This window comes from Scyliorhinus canicula, chromosome 13 (assembly GCF_902713615.1).
Source record: "Scyliorhinus canicula chromosome 13, sScyCan1.1, whole genome shotgun sequence".
NCBI lineage: Eukaryota > Metazoa > Chordata > Chondrichthyes > Carcharhiniformes > Scyliorhinidae > Scyliorhinus > Scyliorhinus canicula.
This window is the reverse complement of record NC_052158.1, coordinates 100,183,370-100,189,369: the sequence shown is the minus strand read 5'-3', so window position 1 is coordinate 100,189,369 and position 6,000 is coordinate 100,183,370. Positions and strand designations below refer to the sequence as shown.

General features: G+C 44.5%; 1 long non-coding RNA gene across 1 annotated transcript in view; it reads right to left on the bottom strand.

The window, feature by feature from the left end:
• Positions 1-3,797: 3,797 nt before the first annotated feature.
• LOC119976320 overlaps positions 3,798-6,000 on the bottom strand; it is a 167,730-nt gene continuing 165,527 nt past the window's right edge. The window contains exons 3-4 of the long non-coding RNA XR_005462910.1: positions 5,304-5,411; positions 3,798-4,650 (exon numbers count right to left, since the gene is read on the bottom strand). This is a non-coding gene — a long non-coding RNA (uncharacterized LOC119976320). The remainder of the gene's footprint in view (positions 4,651-5,303; positions 5,412-6,000) is intronic.

The following is a 6,000-nucleotide window of genomic DNA, read 5'->3' as shown; positions in this document are numbered from 1 at the left end:
TGGGAGGGCCGGCTAAGAGAGAGAGCTGGGGTCGGGGTCTCTGTCTTATACTGTTTTGGGTTTTGCGCCCATCTGGGCGGACCCTCTATAAACTTGCAATCCATTGGGTCTCTTCCCAATCGATTGATTTGAATTTCCCCAATAACGGGGCTGTTCCTCGATAATTGGGCCTTTCTACCTTGTTTGTGTCCTTTTGTTTCAGACTCCACTGGCGACAGGATGTCTGACCTGCTATAGAATGTTTCAATCTCTTCTAATTGTTGTGTCCATTGTGCCTGGGAATCACCGGGAATCACTCAATTAATATGCGCAGCTTGTTAGTTTCTATGCTGTCTGGTTTCTTCACAGACAGAATCCACAGAGAGGTTCTGCAACCTGCTTGCCTCTCTGTCATTGTCCAATTTTCCCTGCATGCAACTCAATGTTCCATTTTATGTCGGGAAGTGGCCAGCTTCGGTGGCTACACACTGACAGAAACTGAACTGGACCAGCCTTTTTAACCCAATGGCTGTAAGAACATGTCAGAGGTTGGAATCCTGTGGTAAGTAACTCCCCTCCTGACTGACTCCCAAAGCCTGTTCACAACGTGCAAGACACTAGTCGAAGCGTGATAGAATACTCTCCACTTGATTGATGAGTGCTGCTCTGACAAAACTAAGAGACTGAACACCATCAATGGCAAAACAGTTCATTTGATTGGCACCCCATTCACCACTTTAGACAGTCACTCCCTCCACCAAGTGGAGCTCCAAGTCATACATCATCCTGTCGCTGTTTCTTCAATGGAAAAGACCCTTGGGAATCATGTTAAGTGTAAAACTGGTTCCTGATTCACTATGAGTCCATTCCACACTCCTCCCTGAGGAATTTCGCCCCACAAATACTGCTTATGATAAATGTCCTTCACAACAAAGCCTAAGAACTACGGCCATGGTTTCACCTTTTGTTATAAGGTAATGATGTTGCGACAAGAATTTGTATTCGCTGGTTTTCACGTGGGACATCTGCCCTCTTAATTACCAAACCAGATCCATAATTGAAAGAATAATTTATTAGACATCGATATTAACTCAGAAATCAGAAAAAATGAATGTGTTTTTATACGGGTTTGATGAACTTGTGGACGAAGCAGTGCATTTGTGAATCCTTAACCAGGTTTAAGGAAATATTGAAGGCCTTTGATGAATATTTTAAACTTCAAATTATGGAGTGAATAGAACTTAAAGTGAGGGATGGAAAATCCCCAAAATAGCTACGAAAGGGAAAAAGACATTACCTAAGTAATCTACGTGGACACCAGCGAGGCAAATAATATCTGAATAATCCCAAATCCTGACACATTATCAAAACTGCAACAGCAGATGGCAGTATAGAGCAAACAGTTGGCCATGAATGAAGGACCACTATCTGATGAAATCCAAAATACACAAGCCCTTCAAAACGAAATGAAATAAGGGGGAAATGTTTGCATCAAAGCTGAATTGGAAGATTTAAAACAGAATATAAACTGAGTATATGGGCTTGATTCATCCACTTGGGAACAAAGTCCTATAGCGAGCGCATTTAGCCGCTTGTTTCCCGGAGTTTGCAATGTCGAGAAACATGGGGCTATACAATATGACTCACGTTGTATAGGGGACCTCAGCAGGGAACGCACAGTCGAGGCCGCACATAGCCCATTTTGTACACTAGGGAGCTCCATCCACACTAAACCCCAGTGTAGCGAGAGAGCTGGACCCTATCTCTAAGACTCCCAAATCATCCCCAGGCCCCCACAAGCCGAAACGCATTATGGGAGAGTCCCTCCGCCCCATATGCAGGGCACTCTCGGCGCGATCACGCATGAGCAGAAAATGCCAGCATTGCACCTTGGCAATGCTAACCATGCAGTACCCATTCCAGCTGGCAGTGCCACCTGAGCAACATGGCAATGCCAGGATGGCACCCAGGTGGCAGTGCCAGGGTTCCCAGGCGGCACCAGAAGTACCAGGGCACCACTCTGCCTAAAGGGCATGCAGCTGGGGCCTTTGATTCCCTGGGGGAGCCCCCATGAGTGCCATTCCATCCAGTCCCCATTTGTGGGGACTAACACTTCCAAGAATCCTGCCTTTTACCCTGTACTGAGCATTGAAGTTCGACCTTCCAAAATGAATCACTTCACATTTATCTAGGTTGAACTCCATCTGCCACTTCTCAGCCCAGTTCTGCATCCTGTCAATGTCCTGTTGTAAACTGCAACAGCCCTCGACACTATTTACAACTCCACCAACCTTTATGTCATCGGCAAGCTTACTGACCCACCCTTCCACTTCCTCACCCAAGTCATTTATAAAAACCACAAAGAGCAGAGGTCCCAAAACAGATCTCTGCGGGACACCACTGGTCACCGCCCTCCAGGCGGAATACTTTCCATCCACTACCACTTGCTGTCTTCTTTCAGCCAGCCAATTCTGTATCCAGAAAGCCAAATATCCTTGTATCCCATGCCCCCTGCCTTTCTGAATGTGCCTACCATGGGAATCTTATCAAATGCCTTACTGAAATCCATATCACCACATCCACTGCATGCATGATATCTACATCCTGGGACACTCAGAGATTCCCAATATCTTCGAGGGCCACCCCAGGGAATGAAGCATTGGCTTTTGGGAAATAAGGGGCACCCACTGAGGTCCTAGCTGATGACATCAGTGTGGAGGCCCAGGCCTGAGGCGGAGACCTGATATAACAAGACCCATGCTGCCACCCGTGCTGTCATTGAGCAGTGCATCGGACTGCTCAAAATGCGGTTCCATTGTGGTGGGCTGCTGTGCCCGCTACAACCTTGCACATCATCGGGGCGACAGGCTGGAGGAGGAGGAGGAGGGGCATGCAGTCTCATCTGAGGAGGATGAGGCAGACCAGGAGGGGATGGAGGACAAGCCTGAGGTGCACCCACAGGAAGAGTCAGAACATGGAGGACAGGCGGCGGCAGCGGTCCAGCATGCCCGGAGGACCTGGAGACCCTCATCCTCACCTGATTCTCATAGGACATGGCTTTGTCCGTCATATCCCCTCTTCCCCCAATCCCTCCATCCCCCCTCAATCCTCCTCCCAACCCCCACCCTCCTTCCCTCCTCATTTTCCGCAAACCCCTTCCCATAATCCAACTGCCTTGCATTCAAAGTAGCATCTTGCATCATTGACTTTGTCTATATATGTGTTTATAGAATGCACTTCTTCACTCACCTGATGAAGGAACTGCACTCTGAAAGCTAGTGATTTACAACAAACCTATTGGACTTTAACCTGGTGTTGTAAGACCTCTTATCGTGACCACCCCAGTCCAACGCCGGCATTGTTATAATATACACATCAGTATATCATGGTGCAGACACACACTGATTGACACACAGCAAGACCAAGCAACACACACAATGCCGCAGCCAATCACCAGTAAGAGCACACTCACTATAAAGACAGAGGGCACTAGTTTTCCCGCTCATTTGGGATGCAGCCTCTAAGAAGGACAGAGCTCACAGCTTGTAGCACAGATCTTTACCATGTGCTGAGAGTATAGACTGGTTAGGATAGGCATAGGTCTTTAGTTTAATCTAACATAGTGTCGACCCACTGTGAAAGTATGTTCAACAGTTCCGAGCTTAATAAAATAGTGTTGTACTATTTGAAGTGTTGGTAGCCTGTATGTGTTACTGCTGAGGTAACGCAGTCTCCACAGATCCAGAGTACCCAACACATCAGGCATCTCCACATCATTGTAATCAATGAGACCCTGAGGAGCTAGTCTGACCAATCAGATGGCGGGACAGCCACGAGGAGCTCATGAAGGATCATTTCTGGCACTAAGTTGTTAAATACGGGCCATGATTTTGCCAAGGCGGCCATCAAGAAACACACACAAATTGTGTCCAAAATGACACATAGAAAAGTTTCCATTAAATTGTGGCTCACATTTCCAAGATGTACATGAAGAGATGGAGATTAGAATCGAGAATGGCAAAAGCAAGCAGAACTTCTCACAAACGAATATGAAGAATCTCAAACACAGTTGGTGGAAGTGCAATTCCAGAATTTGAGCTTGAGGAAGAGTGCAGAGAAATGATGTCTGTCTCAAAAATCTGATCAGCGTCGAGAACAAATTTGCACCTATGAAAGATGCGTTTGTAAAGTGAGACTGACGAGCACACTGGAATGTCGTTCACAGGAAGTTGAACACTCAAAAGAGACTTAAAACTCTTAAATGATCAACCTGTGGAAGCAAATTGAACAAAGATAGATCTTCAATCAAAGCTCGATGAACTTCAAGCATCAGAAGTTTCCAGTAAGCATCTTGCAAAATGCCTGCAAGAAGAGAAAGAATTGCTGATGCTTCAGAACAGTTGTTTGAAAGCAGAATTAAAAACCAGAACTGTTTAAATTCTTCAGCTTCAGTCTAATTTGAACAACATGAAAGTTGAGGTAAGCAATATAGAAAAGTATATACAGACTTTGAAAGCAGGTAAAACACGTTCTATGAAATGGTTTGACGATCTAACAAGTGAATGGGTGAAGTTATCAAACTGATCTAAATGTTCGGCAGGTAACTTTGAATCAAAGACTTATCTGTGTAGTTGATGGCCTGAATGAAGAGATTCGGGACCTCGAAAAAAACTGAAAAAGAAAGTATTCAAAACTTTGGGTAAAATTGTGAAATAAGTGGGAACAAGGGTTCCATTGTTAAAATGCACACTTTACATGTGTTGCCATGACCCATACAATGGCAGAAGAAGCGTCAGAAATGGCAAGGAGCTGTTCATCCGCCCTGCAACAAATGAGTTAGGGTAGCAACTGTAATAATATGTAACTATGTAGACGGACATGTAACTAAAGGTTAGTCACAACACTTAGCTGTGACACTACCACTAGAGGGCACCACCAGATCACACTATATAACTCCCAAAGGCTCTTCGTCTTCTTTCCACACAGGAGTATCCAGAAGCAGTAGTGTAGCAGAGTCAGGTCACAGCCTAGCCACCACATGTAGTTCAGATACAGTTTGTACAGTTATTTCTTAATACTTTATTTATACAGTTAGTTCAGTCGAGTGTCAAACTCATTTATTAGCTTTATCTTAATAAATTTGTTTACATCACATCGAAGACTCGTGTATTTTTCAAGATCATCTGCAATCAGTAATGACCAGTAATATAACATGCTACCAGGAGGAGCAATATAATGTAACAGCAACCACTGACCAACGCAGCATTCAATTCGAACAAATGTCATGCAACACAAAAAAATGAAAGGAAATAATGAAAACATACCCAGGTTCCAGAACAATCTCCAAAGCTCCAGGACGAACCAGCAGCAACAGAGCCCACCACAACAGGGTTATGAGGCACCCAAACTGCCTGAATCTTCAAATTCAACGACTTGAAGGGGGCATAAATGTTATAATTATAATGCAAATGTCTGATAGTAAAAACAACGTAAGACTTGTAAACTAAATCAGTTAAAATACATTGGATAAAGAATTGGGGTAGGTGCAATGTAAAGGTCCGGCAAATATGGGTTAATGTAGGACCATTTACAGTACCGGCTACACAGTGATTTAAGACAGCACCTGACCCACACCGTTGGTTGTATTGTTGTCTGCCTTGCTCTATCTGGTTGGCTTCAATGTGCAGTGTTGATCAGAGAACGATTCTTGAAAACCAACAAACTATTTTATTAGAGACTACTAACTGGATTCGACACTTATCCCTAAGAAACAAACAGTTGATTGATCAATCATAAACTATACTCATTTACATCTAACTCACTAACATAACAAACTACTCTCTTGCTCTCTCACTATCTTCAGTCCTTCTAGCCAGCTCCTGCTCCTACCACCTACTCCAACCTTCTGTCCCACAAGGTTCTGCATCAACCCTTATATACTTCTGAGACTAGCTGCCTCTAGTGGCTCTCTGGTGGTATTAGTGTTGGACAGAGCCCTATGTACAAGCAAGAATTGTGACA